This window comes from Triticum urartu, chromosome 4A (genome assembly GCF_056163025.1).
Source record: "Triticum urartu cultivar PI428250 chromosome 4A, HENAU_Tu73, whole genome shotgun sequence".
Taxonomy (NCBI): Eukaryota; Viridiplantae; Streptophyta; class Magnoliopsida; order Poales; family Poaceae; genus Triticum; species Triticum urartu.
The window spans coordinates 298,580,573-298,600,356 of NC_141876.1; positions in this window are offsets into that span (position 1 = coordinate 298,580,573).

Here is a 19,784-nt window from a genome sequence, read left to right on the forward strand (position 1 = left end):
GCAGCGGGTGGTGGTTGTGGAAGATGCGCGAGCAATTTATTAAACTTGTTATCGAGCTTTGTCTCAAAGGCCTTCTCAATGACCTCTATCTTCTCCGTGGCCTCTTCAAATTTGTTTAGTACATCTTCCACCTTTCCACTCATCATTTGCTGAAACTTATCATGTAACTATTTGTTCGTCATGTTCTCCCAGTCAATCTCGTCGGCTTGTGATCCTGCCATGGTTAGCAGCAATAGAACAACACAAGAATATGATCCTACAGATTACTAACAAGAGGTGGTGGTGGGTGTCACAAATCCGTCAAGCAAATCTCAAATTCTTACCAGTTCTTACCCAACAGCAAGTGGTGATCGGCAACCGTTGTAGTCAAAACTCTCAAAGCTTGGATAGAGCAATTACTAGGGACAGTCAAATGCATGATGTAGATGTATGTGGAGCTAGGAAGGCTTATAATATGGTAGCAAAAAGGGTCAGCAATAATCAATTCAGAGATGCAAAGTTGAATAAACGCTCAACGACGGTACTGTGCTGGTCCTAGGCTAGACCGTACTAGAGACGCGAGCCTAGAACACGAACAAAATCACGGCGCGACACGTAAACAAGGGAAGAGCACACTCTGGAATTTTTTTCCCTATGTTTTTTGGCGCTCCTCTTTTTTGCGCTCTTTTTTTTGCGAAAAATCACTATAATGGCGAGTGTCTCAAAACTCTTCCCAGGTCAAACTGACAGGATGGACACGAAATTTTTTCGACTATTTGTTTTCGGAAATCAGGGCAACGACGATGAAAAAGTGCGACAAAAAATCACTACGATGGCACATGGCTCAAAAGACTCAGAAAAGCCTAAAAGTAGGATAGGGAAAAATATTTTTGCCTGCGAAAATCTTGGCCTAAAAACTGCCCGGGGGTCTCCAGACTATTTTCTGAAACCTACTCAGGCAAGGAAAAACGAATCGGAAATCAGATGGATCTCGAAAACAAACCTAATATGGAAGGAACTCGGATTGGTGGTGGATATATGGTGGTAGGATATGGAACGGTGTTTGTATATGGCAGCGATGGTGGTAGCAGTGGTGGTATATGGGTACGGATCGGTGGTGGTATATGGATACAGATTGGTGGTGGTATATGGAGACGGATCGGTTGCGAATAAGAGGTGGTGGTGGATGGCAGGGGAGATGATGATGGTGCGGCGGCGGCGTGACAACTTATGACCAGAACTTGAAACTCAAAAAGACTAGACGCTAAGACCAGCAACTAGACACGACGAGGCAACCACAAATTCAACAAAGCAAAAACCCTAAAAAGATTATGCGAAGGCTCAGATTGGTTTGGATATGATGAACTAACCCTAATTTTTTTGGTGGCTTTTTCGTGGACTGTAGGTATGAAGAACAGACTCGATCTAAACTATGAAAAACTATAAAATCTCACCGAGCAACCTAAAAATCTGATACCACTTGATAGAGGCAAAGGTGTCCCATCTTTCGATCAGATGTTGGCTATCGTTTTGGAGGAGGTCGACTTTGACGATATGCTATGAACGTGTGAGGATATCGCGCCTTAGCAATCGCTAAAACAACTCCGAGAGGTTATTGACCGCGCCAGAGCACGATCAACCTAACCACGAAGGTCTGTTTCTTGCAGGAAAACGAAGAACAAGCAAGAAACTAAGATTGCAATCTGGATATTGCGAATATAAGAGGTGGGGTTCTGTGATGCCTTTGTCTGGTCGTTGAACACAAACGAAGTATGCGAAGTTGCAGCTATGGCGAATTTTAGTCTAAACAATGCCCTAAGGCTGTATATATGGAGGAGAGAAGGGGGAATTTCGTGGCCCTTGGAGGAGGGGTCCGAAACCAACCCTAACTCTTCTTTCCCCACACATACATACTCTAAAACAGCCTATAATCAAGTATTTCGAAATTACATGGTCCTGGCCCGAAAATAAGGTGACGCAGCACCTAGGATAGCCTCTGGACGAAATTTATGAAGTGGCATCTTGTATATTTTGTCCAAGGCTTCATGCACTCATTATGGTGGCTTCAAAGTCCTGGAATCATCACTTGTAACTTCGTTCTTGTTCCCCTTGCGCACGCCATCATCTCCATGCTTGAACTTTCTCCAAGGTTCATCTTCCTTGTCCAAGCTAGGCCCTTCATTTGTAAGCAAAACAAATGTATCCAATTTAGGCAGTATCATATTCTCATGAGCATTAGAATCATTACCAAGAAATGAAAGTACCTGGTAATTTAATTGGCGTGCATGAGTTCTAGTAATTGGTCCAGTATGTATAGCAGCAGGAGTTGTGGGTGTAACAATGGTATTGATGTCCTCATCACATAAATTAAGCAAACGCGAGTACAAAGGTACTCAGCAACACTTACATCAAAACCTATCATACATGCATTAGTATCAAGGAGGCAACGTGGGGTTTGGCTGCAGCAAGCCAGCTTTGACTCTGTGGCTATCCTATACTACGACTACGAGTAATTCTTGAGGTGAGGAAGCGCACATGAGTCCACTAATCACCACACAATACATTACTATGGATTCTTTCCCATCTCCCAACGAGAAGGACATCCATAGCACTCACACTTGTCTTGAGCATTTTAGAGTATCCACTTCAAGTTGTCTATGTACCACGTAAGCATCCAAGTAGTCCATATCCGCGGACGCGGCTATTCGAATAGATCATGTTAACCCTGCCGGGGTGTACTTCTTCACACATGCTCTCGCCACTTACCACAATGTACACGTCATGTATCTCGACAACCTTCAAGCGGAAGCCTGGCGAGGGTGTCGGCCACGACCTGACTAACCACGCAAGTCTCTAGTCCAGGTTTATCACCTATCCGAGGCTGAACCTGCAAAGGAAGTCTGGCCGAAGTTTCCATCACGGCCCCAAACGATGTGAGCAGGGTTCCCAAGCCCACCATTCAGGTGCGACTTGGTACACCATGCCACTATGCCTAGTCTATCCCAAGTCCACCGTGCCGGGTGCCACTCGATGGAAAAATAGCACTCCTACAAACACCAGAAAATAGTTGCAACTCCTGGACAGAGATCAAGGCAGTTAATAAGTCGAGAGAGCTTGGAGTGCCTGGAGCCCAATGTGTGGTAGTATCTAGTCATTGGACAACATACACAGAACTCAATTCTTAAGGATGGTCCCAATGAGACAACCCACCATGTACTCCTACATGGCCTCTCACCATTACCATTACCAAATCGTGTTCACACGCTGAACTCTCAGCATCAGAACATATCATAGCACTCCAATTCATTCCCAATGAATCAGACCTGACACAACTCTAAGAAATAGCAGGCATGGCATGGTAGGAACACAACATGGCTCAATCAACTCCTACACATGCTAGTGGGTTTCAACTATTTACTGTGGCAATGACAGGTCATGCAGAGGAATGGGTTCAACTACTGCAGCATAAAGTAGCAGTTGAATCGTTGTTGTCCTAATGCAGTAAAAGAGAGAGGGGTTGTATCAGAATGCTCAAGGTGGTTTGCTTGCCTGGTAGATCAACAGGGGGCACTGCTCCTTTGACAAGTACTCTAGAACGGTCTCCGAAGAAGGACCTATCGAGAAGGACGGTGCCGACAATCAATACACAAGCGTATGCAACAATATGATGCATGATCATGGCATGTAGATGTGATGTGTTTTATGCTAATGCAACTAGCAACAAGTTGAATGGAGCTCATTTGAATCAAGGATTCAAATGCAACTCCAAACTTAAGCATTTTAAATGCCCTTTATGTGTTTTCACTTATACAGTGGGTATAAGTTGGTTTGTCATGAATGAAACTGGTACAGACGGATAGATTGAATTTTTCTGATAATATTTCATATATAAATTACTTCAATCTGCGCTAGGTTGAATTTCTATGATTTTTTGAAGTTTAAAGCAATTTATGGAATTTCCTGAATTATTTAAAACCCAGAAAACACTAACTACGTTAGCATGACGACATCACGACATCAGCGAGTCAACCCGTGCTGACCAGGTCAAACCTGACATGTGGGTTCCACATGTCAGTGACTCGGGGACTAATCCTGGTCAAAAACCGATGCTGAATGGGTTTGACCAGGCCATGGGGCCCGCTGTCAGTGGCAAAGAGGTGGCTAATTAGGGGGTTATCCCCTAATGACGGCCACATCGGCAGTTGTTGGAGTTCGGCCGGCGGCGACCCGAAACGCGGCGGATGTTCGCCAGGGCTGCGCTACAGGCGGCGGTTGGGGATGCAAATGCCACCAGAAGGTAGCCTGCGCTTGCCCGCATCCAGGGGAGCAGGTGGGAGGCGGCGGGGACGCTGGAGCAAAGCTCGTGGCGGCGGCCGGAGCTCGGCCTCGAGCGGCGTGGGGCTATAGGGTACGGCGAGGCCAGCTGAGGGGATCTGCGGCCTCCTGGTACAACTAGGAGATTGCTAGGCTCTTCGGTTTGAGCACAGCGACACGACAGCGCCATGCCCGGCGTCCATGGCGGACGACGGCACTTGGTACGGTGGCTAGCACGGCTACGGCACGGGAAACAACGGGAAAACAAAGGGAAATGGTCAGGGCCTCATAGCGATCTCGATGGCATCGTCAGTGAGCTCGGGGGAGGCCGAACAGCGAGGTGACGTTGCCGGCGATCTCTCAGGCCGAGGGTTGAAGATGACGGTGATGACAATTCCACAAGGCGTCCGACGTCTCGTGGCTTGACGGAGAGAACAAGGAAGACGCGGCGAGGCTCTTGGGCTCGTCGGAGAGGCAAGGCCGTGGCGATGGGCACAGTAACAGTGAGTGGCGACGACGGTGGCGTTCCATCTCAGGAGAGGGAGAGCTGCAGAGGAGGGGATGAGCACGAGAGAGAGTGAGAGGGGCCTGGAGGATGCGTGGCTTCTCTAGGGATCCGCGGGAGGAAGCAGGGAGGAAGGAGGTCGCCTGGGCGCGTGCCCCTGTCCTCCTGGTGGGAGGAAGGGGACGACTGACAAGGCTAGTCGGATGGGCCGGTTGCTGGGCCACCAGGTAAGGCCCAGGTAAGCCTCTTTACTTTTCTTATTTGTTTTTTGTTTTTCTAATTTCTCACATTTGTTTCTGATTAAATAAAAATACTAAATCAACTTATTTTCTTCTGATAATTTTTGTAGGGACTAGTTGAATTAATCCAGAGCCCCTCACCAATTAACAAAATTATTAGACATATATGAAGTATATAACAAATATATATATCCAATGCAAATAATTATTGGGTTAACTCAAATGCCCAATATAAATATTTCCGAGCTCCTAAAAATATTGGTTTGAATCTTACCTTTGGCCAATATTTTCAGAGAAAAACAAGAACATTTTCTTGGACCTATTTGAAGCCATTTTTCTCATGATCATTTCCAAAATGATTTTTGAGGCCTTCACATATCTGATGAGGACATCAATACCATTGTTATGCCCACAACCCCTGCTGCTATACATACTGGACCAATTACTAGAGCTTGCGCATGCCCATTAAATTACCAGGTACTATCATTTCTTGGTAATGATTCTAATGTTCATGAGAATATGATGCTGCCTAAATTGGATACATTTGTTTTGCTTACAAATGAAGGGCCTGGCATGGATAAGAGGGATGAACACTGGAGCAAGACCAAGCATGGAGATGATGGCATGCGCAAGGGGATCAAGAGCGGAGTTAAAAGTGATGATTTCAGGACATTGAAGCCACCATAAGGAGTGCATGAAGCCTTGGACGAAATATACAAGATGCCACTTCAAAAATTTCATCCAGAGGCTATTCTAGGTGCTGCGTCACCTTATTATTGGGCCTGGCCCATGTATTATCGAAATACTTAAGTATAGGCTATTTTTAGAGTCCGTATGTGTGGGAAACAAGAGTTAGGTTTGGTTTCGGACCCCTCCTCCAAGGGCCATGAAATTCCCCACTCTTCCTCCATAATATAGCCCTTAGGGCGACGTTTAGACTTTGGGTTTTGTTTAGATTAAAGTTCGCCATAGCTGAAACTTCGCGTACTTTGTTTGTGTTCAACGACCAGACAAATGCGTCAAAGAACCCCCACCTTGATCAATAAAGATTTCCTCTTATAGTCGCAATATCCAGATTGCAATCTTAGTTTCTTGCTTGCTCTTTGTTTGCCTGCAGGAAACAGACCTTCGTGGTCAGGTTGATCGTGCTCCGGCGTGGTCAATAACCTCTCGGAGTTGGTTTAGCGATTGCTAAGGCACGACGTCCTCGCACGTTCGTAGTCGGGTCGTCAAAGTAGACTTACACCAAAACGATAGCTACCATCTCATCGATAGACGGGACACCTTTGCCTCTATGAAGTGGTATCAGATCTTCAGGTTGCTCGGTGTGATTTTACAGTTTTTCATAGTTTATATCGAGTGTTCTTCATACCTACATTCCATGAAAAAACCACAAAAAAATAGGGTTAGTTCATCATATCCGAACCAATCTGAGCCTTCGCATAATATTTTTAGGGTTTTTGCTTTGTTGAATTTGCGATTGCATCGTCCTGCCTAGTTGCTAGTCTTAGCGTCTAGTCTATTAGAGTTTGGAGTTCTGGTCATAAGTTGTCATGCCGCCACCGCACCATCATCATCGCCCCTGCCATCTACCACCACCGCTTAACCGCCACCGCTCTGAATCCGTATCCATATACCACCATTGATCTATATCCATATACCACCACCGCTACCACCATTTATGCCATATACCACCACCGCTACCATATACCACCACCGCTGCCATATCCTTCCACCATATACCCACCACCAATCCGAGTTCCTTTCATATTAGGTTTTTTTCAAGATCCATCTAATTCCCGATTTGTGTTTCCTTGCCTAAGTAGGTTTCGGAAAAGAGTCTGGAGTCCCCCGGGCAGTTTTTAGGCCAAAATTTCGGGGACCGAAAATATTTTTCCCCTATCCCATTTTTAGGTTTTTCTGAGTCTTTCGAGCCACGTGCCATCATAGTGATTTTTTGTCGCACTTTTCCGTCATCGCTGCCTGATTTCTGAAAAAATTGTCAACAAAATTTTGTGCCCATCCCGTCAGTTTGACCTGGGAAGAGTTTTGAGACACTCGCAATTATAGTGATTTTTCGCAAAAAAAAGAGCGCAAAAAAAGAGGAGCGCCAAAAAAACAGAGCGATTTTTTTTTCCAGAGTGTGCTTTTCCCTTGTTTACATGTTGCGCCGTGATTTTGTTCGTGTTCTAGGCTCGCGTCTCTAGTATGATCTAGCCTAGGACTAGCACAGTACCGTCGTTGAGCATTTATTCAACTTTGCATCTCTGAATTGATTATTGCTGACCCTTTTTTCTACCATATTATAAGCCTTCCTAGCTCCACATACATCTACGTCGTGCGTTTGACTCTCCCCGGTAATCGCTCTATCCAAGCTTTGAGAGTTTTGACTACAACAGTTGCCGATCACCGTCTGTTGTTGGGTAAGAACGGGTAAGAATTTGAGATTTGCTTGACGGATTTGTGACACCCACCACCACCTCTTGTTAGTTGTTTATAGGATCATATTCTTGTGTGTTTCTGTTGTTGCTAACCATGGCAGGAACACAAGCCGACGAGATTGACTGGGAGAACTTGACGAACAAGGAGCCTCATGATAAGTTTCAGCAAATGATGAGTGGACAGGTGCAAGACGTGCTAAACAGATTTGAAGAGGCCATGGAGAAGATAGATGGCATGGAGAAGACGTTCGAAACAAAACTCGATAACAAGTTTAATGAATTGCTCGCGCGTCTTCCACCACCACCACCTGCTGCACCTAACGCACATCTACAACAACAACAACAACAACATCGCCTTCCAAATCAAGTGGGACGGGCACTGCCCATTCCCCTTGAGCCTGAGCAAAATTCTGGTGCTGCTGTTGATGCTTTTGTAGCTCCTGCCGCTCCTGCGGAGGTGGAGGACCATTACGAGGATGAGGTTGATCAAAATCATAACTACATGCAACCACTAGCACCACCGCCACCAGGCCGTCCTCATCCATATCATCGCAATGGCAGGGCTGCACAACCACCTGAGGTACGAGATCATGACCATCTTCCCAAACTAAAATTGAATATTCCGCCATTTTAGGGTAGATATGTTCCTGATATATATCTTATTTGGGAGTTAGAAACTGAACAATGTTTTACATGTTTACAATATCATGAGGAGAGACGTGTTCCTGCTACTGTTTGTGCTTTCACTAGTTTTGCATGTGTTTGGTGGTCCGAACATTGTAGATTATATCCTATTCCATCTACTTGGGCTACTTTGAAAACTGCTATGCATACTCGTTGGGTTCCACCATATTATCAACGTGAATTACTTCAAAAATTGCAACGCTTAAGACAAGGAAAAAATTCTGTAGAAGAATATTATCAAGAATTACAAACCGGCATGATTTGATGTGGTATTGTTGAGGAGAATGAAGCTATGCTTGCACGTTTTATGGGTGGATTAAATAGAGAGATTCGGACCATTCTAGAGTATAAGGAATATAATAATAACACTCGTTTATTCCATCTTGCTTGCAAAGCTAAACGTGAAGTGCAGGATCGACAGGCATTGGCACGAACTAACTTTTCTGCAGGTTGACCTTCATGATGGACACCGCGTGCATCCTATACTTCCACACGTTCTGCTGCACCGGTTCCTCCGTCAGCTGCCACCACCAACCATGATGCAAGAAAGCAGGCACAACCACTACTATCTACCAAGGGCACACCTTTCGAGGCTACGCAGAGTTCTTCTTCATCCATGGCATCAACAGGGAAAACACATGATATTATTTGTCGTCGTGGAAAGGGTGGAGATCATTATGCGAGACAATGCCCATCTAAGCGTGTGATGATTGTTATGAAGGATGGTGGGTATGAGTCCGCTCGTGACTATGATGAGGAGATTTTGGATATCATTACAAGTTAAGAACACGGTGGAGATGATTCTGATCATGTGACACAACACATGGCTGCTGAAGATGCTGATAGGTATGAATGTTTAGTTGCTCAACGTGTTTTGAGTGTGAAGGTTACACAAGCTGAGCAAAATCAGAGGCATAATTTGTGCCATACAAAGGGAGTTGTGAAGGAACGTTATGTTCGCGTCATCATAGATGGAGGGAGCTGCAACAACTTGGCTAGCATGGAGATGGTGGAGAAGCTATCTCACACCCCAAGACCACATCCACATCCTTACTACATCTAATGGTTCAACAACAGCGGCAAGGTTAAGGTAACACGTACTGTTCGTGTGCATTTTAGTATCTCAACATATGCAGATTATGTTGATTGTGATGTGGTACCTATGCAAGCATGTTCCTTATTACTTGGTAGACCATGGCAATTTGATAAAAAATTTGTACACCATGGTAGAAATAATCATTATACTCTTGTTCATAAGGACAAGAATATTACTTTGCTTCCTACGACTCTTGATTCCATTTTGAAAGATTATATTAATAGAGCTAATAAAGCAAAAAAGGAGAAACATAAGAGTGAAAATGAGATTGTGGCAAAAGAATTTGAGCAACAAATGAAGCCTAATAATAAACCATCTAGTGTTGCTTCTGAAATTAAATTGAAAAGTGCATGTTTACTTTCCACCAAATCTGATATTGATGATCTAGATTTCAGCAGATCTATTTGCTATGCTTTTGTGTGCAAAGAGGCGTTATTTTCTTTCGAGGATGTACCTTCCACTTTGCCTCCTGCTGTCAGTAACATTTTGCAGGAGTTCGCTGACGTCTTTCCACAAGACGTGCCACCGGGATTACCACATATTCGAGGGATTGAGCATCATATTGACTTAATTCCCGGTGCGGCATACCATACCAATCCAGAGGAGACGAAGGAGATTATCCGTCAAGTACAGGAGCTGCTCGACAAAGGTTATATATGCGAATCTCTTTGTCCTTGTGCTATTCCTATTATACTAGTGCCAAAAAGGATGGTACGTCGCGTATGTGTGTTGATTGTAGAGGCATTAATAATATTACTATTCATTATTGTCATCCTATTCCTAGGCTAGATGACATGCTTGATGAATTGAGTGGCTCTACAATATTCTCCAAAGCTGATTTGCGTAGTGGATACCATCAAATTCGTATGAAATTGGGAGATGAATGGAAAACAACATTTAAAACTAAGTTTGGATTATATGAGTGGTTATTCATGCCTTTTGGGTTAACTAATGCACCTAGTACTTTCATGAGATTAATGAACGAAGTTTTACATGCTTTCATTGGACGATTTGTGGTAGTCAATTTTGATGATATACTGATTTATAGCACATCTTTGGAGGAACATTTGGAAAATGTACGTGATGTTTTTATTGTTCTACGTGATGCACGTTTGTTTGGTAACCTTGGGAAGTGCACCTTCTGCATCGACCGAATATCTTTTCCTGGCTATGTTGTGACTCCACAGGAATTGAAGTTGATAAAGCCAAGATTGAAGCTATTGAGGGTTGGCCGCAAACGAAAACGGTCACACAAGTGAGGAGTTTCCTTGGCCTCGCTAGTTTCTATAAGCATTTTGTGAGAGATTTCAGCACCATTGCTGCACCTCTCAACGAGCTTACAAAGAAGGATGTGCCTTTTGGTTGGGGTACCGCAGAGGAAGAAGCCTTCACGGTATTGAAAGATAAGTTGACACATGCCCCTTTACTCCAACTTCCTGATTTTAATAAGACTTTTGAGCTTGAATGTGATGCTAGTGGAATTAGATTAGGAGGTGTGTTATTACAAGATGGCAAACCTGTTGCATACTTTTCTGAAAAATTGAGTGGGCCTAGTCTGAGCTATTCGACTTATGATAAAGAATTATATTCTCTTGTTCGGACATTAGAAACATGGCAACATTATTTATGGCCCAAGGAATTTGTTATACATTCTGATCATGAATCTTACAAACACATTAAAAGTCAAGAAAAACTGAACCGTAGACATGCTAAATGGGATGAATTCATTGAGACTTTCCCTTATGTCATTAAACACAAGAAGGGTAAAGAAAATGTTGTTGCTGATGCATTGTCTCGTCGTTATACTATGCTTTCACAACTTGAATTTAAAATATTTGGTTTGGAGACCATCAAAGATCAATATGTGCATGATGCTGAATTTAAAGATGTATTGCAGAATTGTAAGGAAGGGAGAACTTGGAACAAGTTCGTTCTTAACGATGGATTTGTGTTTCGTGCTAACAAGCTATGCATTCCAACTAGCTATATTCGTCTTTTGTTGTTGCACGAGGCACATGGAGGAGGATTAATGGGACACTTTGGCATGAAGAAGACAGAGGATATACTTGCTACACATTTCTTTTGTACAAAGATGAGACGAGATGTTGAGCGTTTTGTTGCTTGCTGCACTACATGTCAAAAAGCTAAGTCACGACTCAATCCTCATGGTTTATATATGCCTTTGCCTGTAGCTAGTGTTGCTTGGGAACATATATCTATGGACTTTGTTTTAGGTTTACCTCGAACAAAGAAAGGGAGGGATAGCATATTTGTTGTCGTGGATAGAATTTCGAAAATGGCACACTTTATACCATGTCATAAAAGAGACGATGCTGTTAATGTTTTTGATTGTTCTTTCGTGAAATTATTTGCTTGCATGGTGTGCCAAATACTATTGTTTAAGATCGTGATACTGAATTTCTTAGCCACTTTTGGAGATGTTTATGGGCTAAGTTGGGGACTAAACTGCTTTTTAGTACTACTTGTCACCCCCAAACTGATGGACAAACTGAAGTAGTCAATAGAACATTGTCTACTATGCTTAGGGCAGTTTTGAAGAATAATAAGAAAATTTGGGAAGAATGCTTGCTTCATATTGAATTTTCTTATAATCATTCATTGCATTCTACTGCTAAGATGTGCCCTTTTGAAATTGTGTATGGTTTCCTACCTCATGCACCTATTGATTTGTTGCCTCTTCCATCTTCGGAGAAGGTTAATTTTGATGCTAAAGAACGTGCTGAATTGATTTTAGAAATGCATGAGTTAACTAAGGAAAACATTGAGCGTATGAATGCTAAATATAAACTTGCTGGAGATAAGGGTAGAAAACATGATGTGTTTGCACCTGGAGATCTTGTTTGGTTACATTTGCGTAAGGATAAATTTCCTAATTTGCGCAAATCAAAGCTAATGCCACGTGTTGATGGTCCTTTTAAGGTGATATAGAAAATAAATGATAATGCATATAAACTTGAGCTGCCTGCAAATTTTGGGGTTAGTCCTACTTTTAACATTGCATATTTGAAGCCTTATTTGGGTGAGGAAGATGAGATTCCATTGAGGACGACTTCATTTCAAGAATGGGATGATGATGAGGACATCAATACCATTGTTACACCCACAACCCCTGCTTCTATACATACTGGACCAATTACTAGAGCTCGCGCACGGCAATCAAATTATCAGGTACTTTCGTTTCTTGGTAATGATTCTAATGTTCATGAGAATATGATGCTGCCTAAATTGGATACATTTGTTTTGCTTACAAATGAAGGGCCTGGCATGGATAAGAGGGATGAACACTGGAGCAAGACCAAGCATGGAGATGATGGCATGCGCAAGGGGATCAAGAGCGGAGTTAAAAGTGATGATTTCAGGACATTGAAGCCACCATAAGGAGTGCATGAAGCCTTGGACGAAATATACAAGATGCCACTTCAAAAATTTCATCCAGAGGCTATTCTAGGTGCTGCGTCACCTTATTATTGGGCCTGGCCCATGTATTATCGAAATACTTAAGTATAGGCTATTTTTAGAGTCCGTATGTGTGGGAAACAAGAGTTAGGTTTGGTTTCGGACCCCTCCTCCAAGGGCCATGAAATTCCCCACTCTTCCTCCATATATATAGCCCTTAGGGCGACGTTTAGACTTTGGGTTTTGTTTAGATTAAAGTTCGCCATAGCTTCAACTTTGCGTACTTTGTTTGTGTTCAACGACCAGAAAAAGGCGGCATAGAATCCCACCTTGATCAATAAAGCTTTCCTCTTATATTCGCAATATCCAGATTGCAATCTTAGTTTCTTGCTTGTTCTTTGTTTGCTTGTAGGAAACTTACCTTCATGGTCAGGTTGATCGTGCTCCGGCGTGGTCAATAACTTCTTGGAGTTGGTTTAGCAATTGCTAAGGTGCGACGTCCTCGCACATTCGTAGTCAGATCGTCAAAGTCGACTTCCTCCAAAACGATGGCCACCATCTCATCGAAAGACGGGACACCTTTGCCTTTATCAATATCCCCAATTCAAATTTAAATTGAATTTAAACATGATTCTCACATGACTAGCTAGTCTAGGTCATCCTGGAACTAGGGATGTGACATCTCCCGGAGTCGACGGGATGAGATCGGGGTATGGAAGTCGAAGACGATCTTCTCGCTCCCAAGTAGCTTCTATCTCAGAGTGATGAGACCACTGAACCTTGAGAAACTTGATGTTATGACGTCGAGTGACACACTCTGCTTGATCAAGGATGAGAACATGGTACTCTCGATATGTGAGGTTATCCTGGAGATCAAGCGTTTCTTGGTTCACTCCGCGGATGGGATCCGAGAAGCAACGCCTGAGTTGACAGACATGGAAGACATTGTGTACTTGAGAAAGATGTGGGGGTAGTTCCAACTGGTAGGCAACCTCTCCTCGTTTAGTGAGAATGCGAAAAGGACCAATGTAATGAGGAGCCAACTTGCCCTTGATACCGAAAAGATGGGTACCTTTTAAAGGAGTAACTCAAAGGAAAGCCTTGTCGCCAACTTCATAAGCCACACTTCCTTATGATGACGGTCATACTGGCTCTGTTGACGAGACTAGGCTGTTTTCAAATTCTCACGAATGACGTGTACTTGCTCTTCTGCTTCCTGGATCATATCCGGTCCAAAGAATTGTCTTTGCCCGGTTTCTGACCAGTTCAAAGGTGTCCGACATCTTCGTCCATAAAGAATCTTGAAAGGAGCTTTCTTAAGACTAGATTGGTAGCTATTGTTATAAGCAAACTCGGCGAAAGGAAGACACTTCTCCCAATACATACTGAATGAGATAACACTGGCCTAAGCATGTCTTCGAGGATTTGGTTGACCCGTTCCACTTGACCACTCAACTGAGGGTGGAAAGCGGTACTGAAGGAAATATGGGTGCCCATGGCAGTCTGGAAACTCTCCTAGAAATGAGAAGTGAAAAGACTGCCACAGTCTGAATTGATCTCTAGTGGGACAGCATGAAGTGATACTATTCATGAAATATATAAGTCAGCGAGCTGAGTAGCTGTAATACTCTCTCAAATAGGTAGGAAGTGAGCCACTTTGGAAAGACGATCAATGACTACGAAGATAGCATTATTTCCTCTCTTGGTCCTCGGAAAGCCGGTGATGAAGTCCATACCAACTTTATCCCATTTCCACTCAGGAATAGCTAAAGGATGAAGGGTGCCTGCAGGCCTTTGATGCTCTTCCTTAACGCGGCGACAAACATCGAATTTAGCAATGAACTGAGAAATTTCTCTCTTCATCCTAGTCCACCAAAACCTCTGGCGTAGGTCCCGATACATCTTAGTACTACTGGGATGAATCGTGAGAGGAGATTCATGAGCCTCCTTAAGGATTAGTTGGCGAAGATGTTGATTCTTGGGAACTACCAACCGGTTCCCAAAGGAAATAATACCTCGATCATCCATATAGAAACAACCAACAACCCCCTTATTAATGTTTCTCTTGATCCGGGAAATTCCTGTATCCTGCTTCTGAGCAGAGATGATCTGATCCACAAGAGTAGGTTTCGCCACCAAGGTAGAAAGGAATCCATGAGTTGCAATGTGAAGGTTAAGCTTACATAATTCCTCATGGATGTGGTGCAACATGAATTCCTCATGGATGTGGTGCAACATGGTTGGCCCTGTTGCAACATGAGATTGTTGCAATAGGACATACAACTTAGTGCATCAGCCATGCCATTGGACTTACCGGGAGTGTAAGTAACCCCTAAGTCGTAATATGAGATCAACTCCAACCAACGTGATGTGGAGCATCCCAAGGTCATCCCCATGGACCTATCATCATCTCACCAAGTGCTTAGAAGACCCATGACACGAGCACGCACAAGAGCTCTCGAAACTGAGGTGACATCTCTCCTCTCACAATTCCACTTCGATGCACATGAGACATGGCTACTACCTCAAACGGACACATTATGCATACTCAGGTACCAAGGACTTAGCCATGGAGAGGCTAAGGAGCAAGAAGGATCGGAAGCGGAAGACATGCATGAAGACGGAGAAGAAATCAGCCAAGTCCCAGGCTGGCCGGATGATCCGGACGAGGTCCGGGACGATCCGGACACAACCCGGATGATCTGGACATAGCCCGGACGATCCAGATAAGTGGAGACCCGAGAGCGCCCAATTCAGCACCCCAAAGCCAGATCATCCGGACCCCAGCCGGATGTCCGGACCGGACACCCGGGTCGCCAACGAAGCCGCCCACCTACTCGCCTTGTCCGGACCCCCTCCCGGATCATCTGGGTCCCTGAAGCCCGGATCATCCGGCTGCCCGTCTGGATCATATGGACCACCACCTGCGTGTGCGTGTTGGGCCGAAGCCCATGTACCCCTCCGCCCCCTTTGCCTATATAAACGACTCCTCCACCACTTTTCTAGGGTTAGAAAAGGATTAGCTCATATTTGTGCGAGAGCTTTGCTCATCCACTTGGTTACCTTCTCCTCGGAGATCGCGCCTCCTCGGAGAAGATCCCCCAAGCGGATTCAAGACCCCATCACGGGAAGAACCTAAAGACCTCCTCATGGAGAAGATCTTTCTACTTGTATCGTCTTTAGTTTACCGTGGATCATGTATCTCTTATGTGTTTGAGGACCTAGCATATGTGTGATCGGTCTTGTTGGTCGGAGTGATTCTCTCGTATTTCCCCTCGTGTTTCCCCTCATGTTTTCTCCTCGTGTTCTTCGTGTTCATCGCGGGATCCGCTCCTTTCGTGAAAGATCAGCCATCTAGGGTTCCACCCTACATCATCTTGGTATCTAGAGCCACGTTGATCACGATTTCGGAGCCTCTCCGTTGTGTTTTCTAGCTTGATTTTGTTGTTTTTCGTCCTAATTCAAAAATCCCCACAAAAATATCCCCAATTTTTTTTTGTGATTTGTGAGTTTTGATGAAGTTTTGTTGGTTTTGATCCGCGAATTTGTTGTGTTGCAAGTGGATCTTACCTTTCCCCACCATCACCACCTCGAAATCCATCCAAAATCCACGAAATCCTCGAATTTGTCCCCGTTTTAGAGTTCATCCCGAGCCATCGCCGAGCGCAGTTGACCCGCCCGGGTGATCCGTCCCTTTTCCCGGATCATCCAGATCCGCCTGGATCATCCGGCTCCTGGTCCGGATCATCCGGCTAACTCTGCCGAAACTGCATTTTCTGCAGTTTTTGACCACCACCACCTACGCCTCCGCATACACATTTTCACCTGCACCACCTACATTCTGCAAACCCATATTATACACCAGTCCATACCACCACTTGACCGCTACAAACCCCGACAAATTTTGATGCATTTGGTTTTGAGAATTTGAGTTGTGGCTCATCGTTTCCTAGGGTGTTTAGGCTAACTCGGAACGGTTCGACATCAACATCTCCGCCGCTCATCTTCGCCACAGACGCGTCATCAACAACGACCTTCTCGGTAACCTCATCTTGGTTTCGTGACACCCTCAACCGTAAGCAAGGACGGTAACTTCGACGACATCTTTGTCCACTCCTTGCCATTACATTGATAATCATCATAGCCTTACCTTTTTCCGTCGCTTACCCATCGAGACTAGCCTTTGAGTATGGTTGGTAACGTGACTTTTGCACATTAGTGATCATACTTCCCATAGCATACATACCATCTCTTTGGTGCATCTCTTGGTATCATCTCTTGTGTCACAAAGTTGTCATCGCATACACAATTGCTATCTTGGTTCGTGAAGCATTGCATGAGAAAAGAGCTCAAAAGAAAAGAGCCAAACAAGCTTTTAAGCAAAAGGGAAAGATAAGCAAAGAGCTTTTAAGAAAGAACCATAGCATCATACAACATTAAGATTGTCATACTAGATCATCTAGGATCATATCATCGGAATACCATACATAGAGCATACTTGGGATAGAAGTCGTTGCATTTTTGCTTATTTGGTTGTGCACAAGTCTTCGCATCCGCCTATTGTGCAATTGTGCTAGCGTCTCTCTAGTGTTGTGCAACAAGAGCATTTTCATGGATTCCACATTTTGGCTCATTCCTTGGTTGCACGAACCCATTTATCTTTCCGTGTGTTGTGTTCTCGTGTGCCACATATTGCTATTGGTCTACTTGTTGCATTTGCGAATGTGCAAATCATTTCCAACATTATTGAGTCTTTCTTACTTCCACATCCAATTTTGTGCCACCATCCTAACCAAGGTCCACCATAAGCTCTTATTTGTGTAGGTGTGAGAACCGACAAGAATTGGTACCAATTGTCCTATTTCCTTGTGACACTATTGTGTCATCATTGATCCACCTTTAACTTCGGTCAAGGTACATTTGGGATATGTTTTTCTCTTTCTCCCACTCACATATTTTCCTTGGAATGATGGATAAGCCAAGTACTTCTACCAACCCACTATTCCTCGAGCAAGACGATGACATAACTTCCTTCGTCACAAAGAGCCACCTCTTTGGTGCACAACGTGCTTTGCATCTAGAGCAACAAGCAATGAGTGACCACATCGACCATCTCGCCACCGACTTGCGACTATCCGAGCAACGTATAAGAGACTACTTCGACCACAAGCTCGACGACCACAAGCAAGAGAATGACGCAAGCTCGACGACCACAAGCTCGACGAGATTCGTGCTTTGTTGCTCAACCGCTCTTCTTCCGCTTCGTCCTAATCAAGACGGAGCCGCTCAAGTCGACACTCCGACTACACCATCTCCGGCTCGAGTACACCGACATCGAACACTCTTCGTCATGCCACGCATCAAGATCGTCACACAAACTGCAACCCTCTACACGGCATCGACTCTCAAGAGCAAGCTCGTGCGCAAGAACATCGACATCGTCAAAACCAAACTACTCTCGAGCAAGCACAAGAACGGCAATGACAATGCCAATGAGAAGAGGAAGAGCGAGCACGCCTACACCAAGATGCACAAGAAGCCGAGGCATAATGCAAAGAACAACAACCATGTGAAGCTCAAGCAATTGAGGCGCAACGTGCCCTTCGAGATTCAAGTCGCGCCGTCACCATACGTAACCGCCAACGGGGTGAACAAGAAGAAGCGCTTCGCGATGAAGTTCAAGAGAGGGCTTACCAATCACGTGCGCATCGTCAAGTTCCTCAAGTTCGTCCTCGAGCTCGACAAGCCCCTCCACAAGCTCCACAAGAACCCCAAGTTCACCAAGAGCATGAAGACAATGGAAATCCTCCACGACAAGAGCAACATGAGGTCGACAACCCTCTTCGCTAAGAGCAACATGAGTTTGCCAATCCACAACAACATGGGCATCATCATCCCCGACCCCAACACAATGAAGAGAAACGCTACAATAAGCTAAAGTTCACCATGCCCAAGTTTTCTGGAAGCAATGATCCTGAAGAGTACCTATCATGGGCATTGAAAGTTGACAAAATCTTCCGTTTGCACAACTATGAAGAAGAGAAGAAGATCGCGATGGCATCCCTTGAGTTCCAAGACTATGTCCTCATTTGGTGGGAACAAGTCACTGAGCGCCGTGAGGCAAGAGGTGAACCACCCATCACTACTTGGGCGCAAATGAAGGATGTCATGAGAACACACTTCGTGCCAACCTACTACAACTGCGACCTCTTCAAGAAACTCCAACTACTCAAGCAAGGAACCAAGAGCATTGAAGAGTACTACAAGGAAATGGAGATTGCCATGATACGAGCCAATGTCATAGAAGATGATGAGCAAACTATGGAACGTTTCTTGAATGGACTCAATCATCCTATAAAGAAGATCGCCGACTTCCAACCACACTCAAACCTCGTCGAGTTAGTGCATCAAGCTACCAAAGCGGAACGCCAAGTGCAAGATGACTTCAAGTATGCCAAGTTCTCATCCAAGTCCTATGGCTTCCCCAACACCCAAGCTTCAATGACTACAACACCTTCTACATCAACCAAGACTTCTACAAGAAATGCCGACAAGTCGAGTTACAAGAAAGCTTCGACAAGCTCAAGTCATCCTCCTACTACAAGCAACTTCAAGCCGAGAGCTTCATCATCCTCTACCCCAACCGATGAGACCGTCAAGACAAGTTCCTTCAAATGCTTCACATGCGGTGGCAGAGGCCACAAGTCCTTTGAGTGTACCAACAAGTGCACCATGATCCTCAACGACAATGGTGCATACGACTCCATGAGTCAAGGTGAAATGGAAGCACTTGAGCAAGTGGCCATGCACCGGCAAGTGCACGAAGATCAAGAGGATCAAGTCTTTTGTGACAAAGATTCAAGTCCCGCTCTCGTTGTCTCCAAGGTCTTGACTCTTCATCATCAACAAGAAGAAGAACAAAGATGCCATATATTTCATACCAAGGACGGCATAAATGGAAGTTCCGTCAAGGTCATCATCGATGGAGGGAGTTGCATAACTTAGCAAGTGAAGAACTTTGCTCCAAGCTCCAATTGCCCAAGACGAAGCACCCACACCCCTATAAGGTTCAATGGCTAAGCGACTCCGACACTATCCAAGTCAAGCAT